Source organism: Myxine glutinosa, chromosome 13 (assembly GCF_964187855.1).
Source record: "Myxine glutinosa chromosome 13, kmMyxGlut1.1, whole genome shotgun sequence".
NCBI classification, from domain to species: Eukaryota; Metazoa; Chordata; class Myxini; order Myxiniformes; family Myxinidae; genus Myxine; species Myxine glutinosa.
In genome coordinates, this window is record NC_136273.1 from 38,769,111 (window position 1) to 38,783,560 (window position 14,450).

At 40.7% G+C, this 14,450-nt stretch overlaps 1 protein-coding gene across 1 annotated transcript in view; it reads right to left on the reverse strand.

The window, feature by feature from the left end:
- Positions 1-14,450, reverse strand: part of LOC137413576 (dystonin-like) — a 72,550-nt gene that overhangs the window by 37,080 nt on the left and 21,020 nt on the right. The gene's annotated exons all lie outside the window — the stretch shown is intronic.

The window sequence follows — 14,450 nt, forward strand, 5'->3', positions numbered from 1 at the left end:
GAAACAAAGGGAATGGCAGAGGTCTCAGGAGGGAATCAATATCATCTTAGGGATTCACAAAGTCTTGAGTACATTACGATCAAATTCGTAGGGTTTGCTCGAGTTGCACTCCAATTTTGTCAGCACAATGTCAAACAATGCCACACAAAGCTATTAAACAAGTCAATGTTATTTTTATGCAATAATGTTTGGTCTTAACAAATGAATGAATAACAGACACATCATAATCGACTCAAATCTACTTTTTGTGAATCATTCACTCTCCTTTTCCCTTCCAACAACAACACAATATTCCCCTGAAGTCTTCCTTTATCCTCCCCCTCCCCTCCTCCTCCTCCTCCTCCCCCTCATCCTCCTCCTCCTCCTCCTCCTCCTCCGGTGCTCTGCCCTAAGGCAGGACCAGTGCTGCCAAAGCCGAGGCATATCAAGTAATGCACTAGGTAGTTTATCTTTGCCTTTGCAGCAGTAGTCAAGTCAGCAATTAAAATCTGTGGAGCACACCGGTGATAGCTCACCGACACTTTATCGAAAGCCACCGTGAGATATTTATCGTCCAAAGACTCATTCATTCACTCATTTTATGTGAATGTGCCGGCCATAAGGAACGGGGTAATGGAATGCCAGTCCACAGACTAATGCTGGCAGATGGGATGCCCAGCTTAATGTCCATCCAAGGGATGGTGCACACATTGATGCCTCGTCCTGCTTGCAGAACACCAGAATGATCGTTTGTAGACCGGTGGGGAAATTTAACCGAGGCCAAACACCTTGGGTAAGTGCACAACCACTGCACCATCCTGTTGGAACTCCGATCTGCATTTAACTTTATCACATAAACCAAAATGTTGGCCACAATACCTAGGAACAGCCATTTGGTGTAATCTATTGAGATACAAACATTTTCACAGTGAATTTGAAGCCATTTCATTTTGAATGGTGGCTCAGTTTAAATGGCCAAGTTGTGAATGTAGAACACACTTTGCACTTACACAGGAATGCTCAAATTGGTAATGCAATTGCTTTCATAAATATGTAACAATTGCACATGAAGCATAAAACCTGTCATTAGGAAATTCAATGTGATTACTATCATAACCGAACGTGTGCCTCCCCTTGCAGTGACATAATCGATAAAATGTCGTAAGCATCGCTTGTTGCTCAGAGAAAGGCGCAGGGGGAACAGGAAGATGTTTGACGCAGGCCATGGAGTCTTGTATTTCAAATTGCACAATTTCAACCGTAATGATGATTTTTGTTTCCACCGCCCTCATCTTATCTCATTTCACCTCTCACAGCTCCACCATTTTACTTCCCTTGGGGAGTAAACTCTTAAATTACTGGAGATGGGGAATATGTGTTGAAGCATGTGTTTAGAGCCGTGTAATATTGTGCTCATTGGGCAGGAGTGAAAAATTGTATCTTGGTTGGTGTTGGCTTAGCGGTTAGGGTGCCGGCTTGGGATCCCAGGATCCTGGGTTCGTAATCCCGATCGATCGCTGAATTAACGCCAGGGGGGTTGACTGTCATCCTTCCGAGGTCGGCAAATTGAGTACCAGCTTGCTGGGATGAATGATCCCGGTGTGTACCCCGGTTTAGAATAGGTACACCGTATCCCTGCGCATCGTAAGAGCGTGACCAAGGGTTGGCGTCAGGAAGGGCATCCGGCCATAAAAACATTGCCTCAAACAGGGAACCATGATTGTCATGGGGCCCGCAAGGCTAACCCCCGCTCTATCTAGCGGGGAAAATGGCCTTAAAACGATCATTCATTCATTCATTCATTCATTCATTCATTCATTTGGTGTGCACAATAAATACATAGGTCAAATGGAAATAGATTATCGCCAGACAAATAAATAGATAAACTAGATATCTGTGATCACAAGGTGATCGCCTCCCCCGGTGCCTGCAATCCAATGATGGCCATATTCTTTTCAGACCGCCATATGATCTTTACCTTCAACATTTACGGATAGAGTGGAAATTACAAAAATTTACGGATAGAGTGGAAATTACAAAAATATGTCCACATCTAAAAACTATCCATAAACTCAACATCATGAAAATCAGAGGAAAATGATTCAAGTTAAGATCAAAAAGATTGTCAAGAAAGTCAAGATGGTGCAAAAATAAAGTCAAGGACACCAATCAAATATCAGGTGCATAACTTCAATGTAGGTACTCTATTATGATACAAGAACATCCTGGAAGGCTGACACTCCACATTGGAACAAGAACATCCTGGAAGGCCAAGTGGTCTTTGACACTCTGCATTAGAAAAATTGAGCGATGACAAAAAAAAAGTTTTATTTTTCAGACCACCATTTGATCTTGACCTTTAACTCAGAGGGGTATGATGCAAATTAAGTGTTAATGTGCCTTGCTCTGGGATATCCATAGGGAAATTGTTCTGATCGGACACATCTTAGTTGAGTTATGGTATAAATTGTTAAAATGACCATAATTACGTCATAACTTTAATAAAAATTAGGTCAAGTTAAAAAAATTATGTCAACCCCACATATTTGTATTCCCTTTATTGATGCAAAAGTTCATTCTGAATGTCAAAAGCAGCTCAAAGACAAAGCTCAGAATCAGCAAAAAGGGAAGAAGAAACAATAAATAAAAAACCCTAAATGGTGGTTTAGTACTTCTAGGGATCTAAGAAACTCTGAGGTGCCATTAAACAAACCCGACTTACTATATTCTTATAAAGTGCATGAACGGCCCTAAGATAAGAACCGTTAAGAAATCTGCGATGTTTGGTTTGTTTGAGGGCGGTAAGGGTTAAAATGTGTTTATTTACCAACTTATTAGTCCTTTACCGGTGTACACCGGAGGGGACTATAGGTTTGCACGCCGTCCCTCCGTCCGTCAGTCCGTCAGTCCGTCAGTCCGTCACGCAAAGAACAGTTTTCCGGACTTTTTTTCTAAACGCTTAATGCTAATGATTTCAAACTTGCCACCTGGTTCCCTCATGATAAGTTACAGATCAAGTTCGAACTTCACGACGTTTCGATCATTTTTGACAAAGTTATGGCACTTTGAACTTTGGGAATTCTGATAATTCTGATGATCCTTAACTCAATGCCATTTTAAGTTTTAATTTCCTTTAAAAAAGATTTTCTCTGCAATGATAGGACCGATTGAGATAAAATTTTCACCATAGGAGGGACTCGGTCTGTAGAATATTTTAATGGTAATTATGACGTCACAGGTCACGTGGTTCGGGCGCCATATTGTTTTTCGTGAAAACACGAAAACCCCGTTTTTCTCTGCAACGGCTGAACAGATCGAGGCCAAACTTTGGAGGCAGAATCGCATACCCATGGCGAACAAAAAAAGTCAGCGAGCATGACGTCATGCGTCACATGGTTTCAGAGTTATGACGTTTTTAAGCATGAACCTTTAAAACCGAGCCCCTCCCTCATTTTTGATCCAATCGAGGGGAAACTTCACAGATCTGTTCCGCATGTCAGTCTACTAAAATGTCCTTTTGGAATTTGCGATAGCTCACGTGGTTTGGCAGATATCGTTAATTAAACGAAAATATTATAAAAAATGGATATCTCTTGAATCGCTTTATTGATCGACGTGAAACTTCATACTATAGTAGACGTCATGAAGAGTAACAAGTGTGCAAAATTTCAAGATGATTGGATGTACGGTCTGGAAGCTAGAAGTTGTTATTGCATGAAGAAGAAGACGCGTTGTGTGCGGATTTAATTATTTATCACATGTACAGACTGAAAGCATCGTTGGACACGACCTGTCGCGGTCATTTTAATCTCAAATAAAATTCTAATTTAAGATTTGTCAATAGCTGAGGTATATTAACAAACGAATAAAACAGATTTGGTCAAATTCTGACTTTTTAAACTCGATCGCATTTGACAGAGTTGTGACAAGCTGAGGAAGAAGGAACCTCGCATTGGCTTCTCCAATGTGCCATAAAAAAATGGATATCTCTTGAATCGCTAGTACCTCAGACCGTAAGTTGGTAATAATTTATATAATTCACACAGTGCAATACGTGCAGGCCGCTCCACGGAGCGACCTTGCGGACTTATCAACGAGGCGAGGTGTGACACACGTGTCTCAGCATACCTCAGATCAAGTTTGAAAACCAGCATCAACCGTGCATAAATTTGCATATTCGATCATTTTTGACAAAGTTATGGCACTTTGAACAATACTCAGAATGCTTGTTTATATTTGCTTCATGTAATCCTTCTCCTGTGCCATTGAATTGTTAAATACATGTATCTGGTCTTGGGGTTGGATTCTCTTCTTGTGGTGATCTCATTTGGACGGCAGGACGAGCTGGCTCAATCAGGCTGAAAGCGCTCATGATCTACGGTTGCTCGGCCAGATTAGGAAGGTCGCGAGTGCCCATTGGCGCATCACTCGGTTACTTGCATGGTCCCAACGAGTATTGCAACATGACAAACAGGGGCAGTGGACTTAACTAGCGGTTAAGGTCGCTTTGACACAACCCATGAAACTCGAACCGGACTCCCGTCGCGTGGCTGTTGCAATGTATGTATGTGTGTGTGTACGTATGTGTGTATGTACAGTCATGGGCAAATATATTGGCACCCTTGCACGTTTTTCAAATAATGCACCATTTCTTCCAGAAAATTGTTGAAATTTAAAAAATATTTTGGTATCTGCATATGTATTTCTTTGGTTTGCAGTGGAACAAAAAAAAAAAAGCTGAAAAAATTACTAAATCTTAGCTTGTTCCACACAGAAATCCTAAAATATCCCAGACAATATTATTGGCACCTTTTAGAAGTTGTTAGAAATAATTAAATTTCAAACAGGTGATTCTCCTTTACTTTGAAATTGAATTCAACTGTAGTGAGTTGCAGGTGCCTGCAATATAAAAATTCAACCAGTTTGAATAGAGAAAAGGAGTCATTCTGCTGTTTTTTGTCACTGTGTGTACCACATTGAGCATGGAGAAAAGAAAGAAAAACCAGAGAATTGTCTGAGGAGGTCAGACACAAGATTGTAGCTAAGCATGGACAATCTCAAGGTTACAAGTCCATCTCCAAAGACCTTGATGTTCCTGTATCCACCATACGCAATGTTATCAGGAAGTTTAAGGCCCATGGCACTGTAGCCAACCTCCCTGGACATGGCTGCAAGAGAAAACTTGATCTAAGATTGCAGCGAAGGATTGTTCGAATGGTGGAGAAAGCATCTCGATCAACTGCCAAACAGATTCAAGCTGACCTTCAGATGCAAGGTACGACAGTGTGGAAGTGTAACTCAGTGTAACTTATTGATTGGCACTGGTAACTCATTGATTAAAGACTGGTAACGATTTCGTAAATGGATGCCAAGAATGTGCACGAACATGGTAATCTCTTGTCCACCTGGTCACAGCCCCAGGCTGGAGCACCCCCCTATCGTTTGGTAAACGGAACTCGCAGCAGGAGGGGAGCGAGCTGATGCCAGGACTCGGTGCATGCATGACCTCGGGGCATTAGCGGAGAAAGGATTAGCGCGACAAGGCCGATAAAAACCAGAGCAAACGATGAGTCAGGAGACTTGTGACCAGAAGCTCTGACCTACGGAACGGAACGGAACCCTGTGAACAGCGCTGAGAGAGAGCACTCATACTCAGAACCTCTGCCCGACGGGAATGGCGGAGGAACATCGGCCGAACGAGAAGGACCATGCGGATAGAGTGACCTGGTCCATTGAGTTAAACGGTAGTTATTTGGTATTGGAATGAAAGTGAACAACCAGTTAATAATAAAGTCATGACCTTTTGTAAAACCTGTGTCCGGTCATTGGAGTCTTGAGTCTCCCCAACCATTTCCCCTACAATTTGGAGGCACCGCTGAGATCAATTGGACACATACAAGACCTTTAAAGGTGAGTGTGTCTTGTTTTTGTCCAGTATGATTTACGAACTTGGGAATAGTTATGTTGTATATACATGGAGGATTTGGTGTGTGGGACTTGAGATTGTCCATAGGTAATCCAAGGATGAAACGTTTTAAATGATTCTATTTATTCGTGAGCTTGCGAGGACATTATACGCTGGGTATTAAAAGCCTTACTCTGTTCTGGAGGCGAATCGGCCCATGAGTGCACCACAAGGCGATTTGTTTGCCGGTTCGGTAAGGTTCGGTAAGGTCCGTACACGTGTACAATCGTGTACACCAGTTTTAAATAAATAAATAAATAATTTTTTTCAGTTTTCCCGCCATGTCTAAAACTCGTTTGATCAACAAATAAATTCATGACAGACAACGCCACCTCATGCCGGTCCAGAATTATTGTGAAAGATGGCGATTGGATGAAAATTGCATACCGACACTCCCTCACTGGCCCTCATTGTCCCTCATTTCCATTCCGGCTACCTGTCTCCTGCTCCCGCTCCTTCTCCCTCCCTCTAGTTCCCATTGGCGGACGCTTTGCGAGAAGCAAAGCGTTTGTGTGAAACCTCAACCTAAATATAAAAATTGATCTGCTTGGTGTTAGTTTAAGGGCTGTTCCAAATTTATCCTGATTATGAGAGATAATTACAGGAAATGTGTACTGTTCTTGTTTGGTGATTATGAGACATAGACAGACAGAGAGAGAGACAGACAGAGAAAGACACAGGCAGACAGAGAGAGAGAGACAGACAGCAAAAGACTTCCAAAGAAAGTTGGGGCTGGATTGCTTCAAGAGAAATGAAATACTATTTATTATAATATAAAATCGCTATGAGATTGCTTGTCCCAGTAAAGGACATTAGCTTAAAGATGATATTTGGATAGACAGAGAGAGAGAACCACACATAGAGAGAGACAGAAAGAAAGAGAGAGAGACATAGAGAGAGAGAGACATAGAGACAGACATAGAGAGAGACAGACAGACAGACAGAGAGAGATAGACAGAGAGAGACAGAAAGAGAGACAGACAGACAGAGAGAGATAGACAGAGAGAGACAGAGAGAGAGAGACAGACAGAAAGAAAGAGAGAGAGACAAAGAGACAGACAGAGATAAAGATGATAGTCAGACACATAGAGAGAGACAGACAGACAGACAGAGAGAGAGAGACAGAAAGAAAGAGAGAGAGACATAGAGACAGACAGAGATAAAGATGATAGTCAGACACATAGAGAGAGAAAGACAGACAGACAGAGAGAGATAGACAGAGAGAGACAGAGAGAGAGAGACAGACAGAAAGAAAGAGAGAGAGACATAGAGACAGACAGAGATAAAGATGATAGTCAGACACATAGAGAGAGACAGACAGACAGACAGAGAGAGATAGACAGAGTGAGACAGAAAGTGAGAAAGAGAGACAGACAGAGAGAGATAGATAGAGAGAGAAAGAGAGAGAGACATAGAGACAGACAGAGATAAAGATGATATTCAGACACATAGAGAGAGACAGACAGACAGACAGAGAGAGATAGACAGAGAGAGACAGAAAGAGAGACAGACAGACAGAGAGAGACAGACAGAGAGAGATAGACAGAGAGAGACAGAGAGAGAGAGACAGAAAGAAAGAGAGAGAGACATAGAGACAAACAGAGATAAAGATGATATTCAGACACATAGAGAGAGACAGACAGACAGACAGAGAGAGAGAGACAGAAAGAAAGAGAGAGAGACATAGAGACAGACAGAGATAAAGATGATATTCAGACACATAGAGAGAGACAGACAGACAGACAGAGAGAGATAGACAGAGTGAGACAGAAAGTGAGAAAGAGAGACAGACAGAGAGAGATAGACAGAGAGAGAAAGAGAGAGAGACATAGAGACAGACAGAGATAAAGATGATATTCAGACACATAGAGAGAGACAGACAGACAGAGAGAGATAGACAGAGAGAGACAGAAAGAGAGACAGACAGACAGACAGAGAGAGACAGACAGAGAGAGATAGACAGAGAGAGACAGAGAGAGACAGAGAGAGAGAGACAGAAAGAAAGAGAGAGAGACATAGAGACAAACAGAGATAAAGATGATATTCAGACACATAGAGAGAGACAGACAGACAGACAGAGAGAGATAGACAGAGAGAGACAGAAAGTGAGAAAGAGAGACAGACAGAGAGAGATAGACAGAGAGAGACAGAGAGAGAGACAGAAAGAAAGAGAGAGAGACATAGAGACAGACAGAGATAAAGATGATAGTCAGACACATAGAGAGAGAAAGACAGACAGACAGAGAGAGATAGACAGAGAGAGACAGAGAGAGAGAGACAGACAGAAAGAAAGAGAGAGAGACATAGAGACAGACAGAGATAAAGATGATAGTCAGACACATAGAGAGAGACAGACAGACAGACAGAGAGAGATAGACAGAGTGAGACAGAAAGTGAGAAAGAGAGACAGACAGAGAGAGATAGACAGAGAGAGAAAGAGAGAGAGACATAGAGACAGACAGAGATAAAGATGATATTCAGACACATAGAGAGAGACAGACAGACAGACAGAGAGATAGACAGAGAGAGACAGAAAGTGAGAAAGAGAGACAGACAGAGAGAGATAGACAGAGAGAGAAAGAGAGAGAGACATAGAGACAGACAGAGATAAAGATGATATTCAGACACATAGAGAGAGACAGACAGACAGACAGAGAGAGATAGACAGAGAGAGACAGAAAGAGAGACAGACAGACAGACAGAGAGAGATAGACAGAGAGAGACAGAGAGAGAGAGACAGACAGAAAGAAAGAGAGAGAGACATAGAGACAGACAGAGATAAAGATGATAGTCAGACACATAGAGAGAGACAGACAGACAGACAGACAGAGAGAGATAGACAGAGAGAGACAGAAAGTGAGAAAGAGAGACAGACAGAGAGAGATAGACAGAGAGAGACAGAGAGAGAGAGACAGAAAGAAAGAGAGAGAGACATAGAGACAGACAGAGATAAAGATGATATTCAGACACATAGAGAGAGACAGACAGACAGACAGAGAGAGAGAGACAGAAAGCAAGAGAGAGAGACATAGAGACAGACAGAGATAAAGATGATATTCAGACACATAGAGAGAGACAGACAGACAGACAGAGAGAGATAGACAGAGAGAGACAGAAAGTGAGAGAGAGACACAGACAGACAGAAAGAGAGACAGACAGAGAGAGAACATTTTTGGGAACGTTTTTCACATTACTTTCCTGCAACATTGAAATAATGTTGTTGTAAAACGTCTCCACAATGTCGCTACAACGTTTCACTTTCGTTGTTGCAACGTTTTGCTCCAACGTTTTGGGAACATTCAAATGTTGGGTTTTGCTGACGTTTCCACAACGTCGCTACAACGTTTCACTTTCGTTGTTGCAACGTTTTGCTCCAACGTTTTGGGGACACTCAAATGTTAAGTAAATCGGATAAGAATTCACGAGTTATTTAATTATTAGCGATTAATGAAGTACTTATTTAATTAATTACATTTCTTATTACATTACAGTAATTACATTACAGTAATTACCTGAGGTAATTACAGTAATTACAGTTCCGGTAATTACAGTAATTACAGTAATCATTACAGTAATTGCAGTAATCTTATTACAGTAATTACATTACATTAACTCAGGCACCTTTTGAGTAAGGAAGCTGATATTTGGACATGACACTGACCAAGTGATGTGGCTGTCAAGGAAAATTTTGATTTATTGATTAATCATTTAATAAATTAACTCGTTGATTTATAAATGACTTATTTAATTAAAAGTCCTCAGAGATACATCTTCGGATGAAATACTTGCAGATTGGTTATGCTATGAGCCAATTGATTAAGGAAAATATTTTGTGATGGCCATATTGGCAATTTCGTGGCCATATTCGTGGCAACTCAGTTAGTGCCACTGCACCTTTAAAATGCATCCCTGCGTTCATTTTTCGATCGATTGAGTTGAAATTTTTAACAATCGGATCTGGACTGTCGTTAACGACTCTAGCACGCACTCGTCCAATCAGGATGGAGCGGTATGGTCCCCGGATCATCACTGCCCGCAGTTTTTTAATTAGTTTTACTTTTTCTCTTGGTCATATAATTTTGAAGACATGCATGTCATGATATAGGAAATGTTTGTTCTGTTGAACGGAATAAATGTTGTTTATTTTTATGGGTGTGTATTTTTGTGTATTTTGGATATATTTTCACGACTAATTCCAGTTAACATCCTGCAAAATTTGCTCGTTTTCTGGCCGAGTCGAAATTGTGTTGAGTTCCTATGGCATGCACCATTAAAAGCGCTGTGTAATGGTTGAGCTCCCTTTATTTCGTTTTGGTCATGCGGATGAGCAGACAAAGTGACGAATGCTGTGGCTGGAGCAGTAGAAGCGATGTTTTTTTAATTGAAATGATGTAATTTAATTCAACGTGGTAGGTGGGCAACACCACAAAGCATACCTCTTTTAAGGTGTGTTCAAACCCATGAACATTTCAGCAATCAATACGAGGCTGAAATGATGTAATTTAATTCAACGTGGTAGGTGGGCAACACCACAAAGCATACCTCTTTTAAGGTGTGTATAAACCCATGAACATTTCAGCAATCAATACGATGCTGAAATGGTGTAATTTAATTAAACGTGGTAGGTGGGCAACACCACAAAGCATACCTCTTTTAAGGTGTGTATAAACCCATGAACAGTTCAGCAATCAATTAATTTAATTAAACGTGGTAGGTGGGCAACACCACAAAGCATACCTCTTTTAAGGTGTGTATAAACCCATGAACAGTTCAGCAATCAATACGATGCTGAAATGAGTAATTCAATGAGTAATTTAATGAGTAATTTAATGAGTAATTTAATGAGTAATTTAATTGTGTAATATGGTCGACCTTGGGTTTGTTTGGGTTTTGTTGTTTATTTTGTGGGTGGGTATTTTTGTGTATTTTGGATATATTTTCACGACTAATTCCAGTTAACATCCTGCAAAATTTGCTCGTTTTCTGGCCGAGTCGAAATTGCGTTGAGTTCCTATGGCATGCGCCATTAAAAGCGCTGTGTAATGGTTGAGCTCCCTTTATTTCGTTTTGGTCACGCGGATGAGCAGACAAAATGACGAATGCTGCGGCTGGAACAGTGGAAGCGATTTTTGAATTGTTCAATGATTATTCGATATTGTTATGACTTATTGTCAATAGGTATACTAAGTGGCCATGAGGTAGCCTGTTGCTATGTACAGTTTTATTCTATTGTTGATTATACCACATAGCTGTGGTGATAAAGGAAATGTTCGTTTTAAATAGATGATTATGATAGGACCATGACTATAAAATCATGATGATTATTATGAATGATATCATAGGGTTCAAATGCAGAATGATTGCATGAACTTGGGAAAGAACTTTCAAGCCCTATGGGATAAATTGGGTGTTACAAGCGATGGAGTTTCAAAATTTAGCATGATTGAAGGAATTTTAGTCTTATTTCAGGAGTTTAACGAAATTTATATTGCCAAGAGATTTGGGTACTATTAAAAGAAAAATGATGAGATATTTTTCCCAAAGAACTTTAATATCTGCCATCCATTTTGGCTGTCTCACGAAGGAAGGATGAGTTGCCTTTAGTGGTTGCAAAGAAAATTTGTGGAGACCAGGCAAAATGGGGAAATATGTCAGATATGACCCTAGGACAGGACGGTGATTCATCAATTGACATGAGGTACGAACCAGAGGTGACGACCGATGAGATTCGATCTCAGTCAATGGATGGACCTGTCCTGACATCATTGGGGAAAGGGCTTATGCAAGGAGTCATCCAAAATGATAAATTTGATTTATTGATGAAATTGATGAATTAATTGAAATTGAATAATTGATTGAATTGTAGATTGATTGAATCTAATTGATTGAATTTAATTGAATAAATTTAATTGAATAAATTTAACTGAATAAATTGAACTGAATAAATTGAATTGAATATATTGATTGTTTGATTGATGAAAATGCGGTCTCAAGAAAGAAGCTTTGATATCTTTGTGAGATCTATCTATAATGCCAGTAATCTCTGTGTGTCTGTCTGTGTGTCTGTGTGTTTGTCTGTGACCGCTGTTTCTCGACAACCACGGGTCCGATATACTTGAAACTTGCCAGGTATATTGCTGGGGACCCGAGGATGTGCCTTTTCAAGGTTTGAAATTAATCGGACAAGTACCTACCGAGCTATGTCCAAAAAACGCTTCAACCAATCAGAGAGCAGCGAGCTATCACGTGTGCCGAACCGTTAATGCAATGCAAGCGTTAATGCGTTAATGCAAGGCTTTTCTTTTTTTCCCTCTTCTCTTTCTACTTTTCCTTGCGATTAAATTGCAAACAGCCAAAATACGTTGGCGCTAATTGAATAATTGGCCATTAACACTAAAATAATCGTAACTGCGATATGCCAACTTCCGGACAGTGCAGCCTTCCCTGTTGTTGTTGTTTGCAGCAGCTGTTTGCAGCAAGGCAAGGCTTTTCTTTTTTTCCCTCTTCTCTTTCTACTTTGCCTTGCGATTAAATTGCAAACAGCCAAAATACGTTGGCGATAATTGAATAATTGGGCATTATGTTTTACAACTAATAAAAACGAATTTGCGATTCATTCGCTTTCCTGCGCGTTTGTGTACGCGATGGCGATTTCTTTACCAAACTCCGGAAGCCGTTCGCTTTGGACCGAACCATTGCATGTAAATAGAGGGGGGGGATTGTCACCACTCGCAAGCCGTTCGCTTTGGACCAAACCATTTCATGTAAATAGGGGGGGGGATATAATTTTAGATATAGATATAGTACGGGCATGCCCTAGTATTATCAATGTGAAGACAACCTTGGAAAATTGAGCAAGGTGGTGAGTTTATATACAGATATATATGTGCGGTTACCATTGTGTGATTTCCCCGTCAACAGAGCGGACACCTGAGGATTCACCCATTTCATACTGACCCTCCGGCTCATCTGCAAATACTGATCTGTGAGATTGGATTGTGCAAAAGCCACAGGTGAGGGAGATTCTCTGGAAATCACCGTTTGAACAGGTGGAGAGATCCTTCCTGGAGGTACGAGTGAAGCTTTAGAGGAACAAACTACAACACATCCAACGCTACTTTGATAAAAGGCAGAATGGGAAATGGAGCCTGCAAGAACACACAAGGACAACCAGAGATTCCACAAAAAAGGTACTTGTACATATCATATGTACGACCGTTATGGTGCCGAAGCTATAAGGCAGGTCGAGAATTGGTATTTGTGGACAAAGGGACATGATGAGGAGTTTCCAAGAGATGGTACATTTGAGCGAAGTCGATTGGAAAGATTGGAACAAAGATTGAAAGCCAGGAAGAGACAGAATCTAACGGTAGACTGGCTTGCATTCCATCTTTGGGATGGTGAATCCAGACAACGGGAACAGCAAGAACGGATAACGGATCTAGAACTTAAAATAAAAAGGATACAGGATACAGTGGAGGAGACAAATGCACAACTGCCCTCAAAATTAGGAATGAAAGTGACAGTTGTCCCATCTGATTTCCAGTTGTCTCCCCAAAAAGGACGGTACAGAGAATTTTTTCGTGTTTCAGGAGATAACGAGAGATTGCAGTGGCAACTCAGGGATGTAGAGATGCAGCCCAGCAATACAAGTGCACAGGTGCACAGACCAGGCAATGACAGAAACCGGTGTTTCAAGTGTGGACGGATGGGACATTGGAAAAGAGGATGTCCGTATACCAAAAGGAAGACAAGTTCATAGGGTAAACCAAGATGAAGGGTACCAGTGCTGACCGATACCTCAGACAATGATTAGGCCTTCATTGCGACAAATCCCAAATGACGATATGGCCTCAACAAATTAGATTACTGGACAAACATGAATAACTGTCGATGATTCTTGGGTCTGAAAAGTTTTCGGAGCAAGAATTATTCATTTTTTCTTTTGCTTGTAAGCAAATTGATAATTAATTGATCAAATGCCGAAATTGGATCTTTTATGTTGGGCACAAAATTTGAAATTTACAAAGTTTGGAACAATTGCTTGCAATTTTTTGGCAAACCAAGTGACAAGAGTGACATCATGATCAGGTGGGAATTTCGGACTATTATTCCACACGATTGATAGGTCAGTGGTCGACTGACATACAAATGGGTGGGTAGTCAAATTTGGATAAATTATTATGGGAACTGAAAGGGTAATGTCAATGTGACGTCATAGGGGTTTTCTAAGAATAAACTTTTTGGTCCATTTGTGTATTAGCGCTTATAAAATTGAAGGACAAATTTTGAGAAATTGAAATAAAGTTGACACCCATCCGGATCTGTAAATAAGGGTTCCAACGCAAACAAATACGCATAATGCACGTGTGTGTGGGTATTTGTATGTGTGTGGCTATAAAAGAATGTGATAGGGATAATATCCTCAATTTGTACTAATTATTTGATTGTGGGTAAAGGAATTAATTTATCGTAGTGGATTGTTAACAGCAGCCTGAAAATGTCC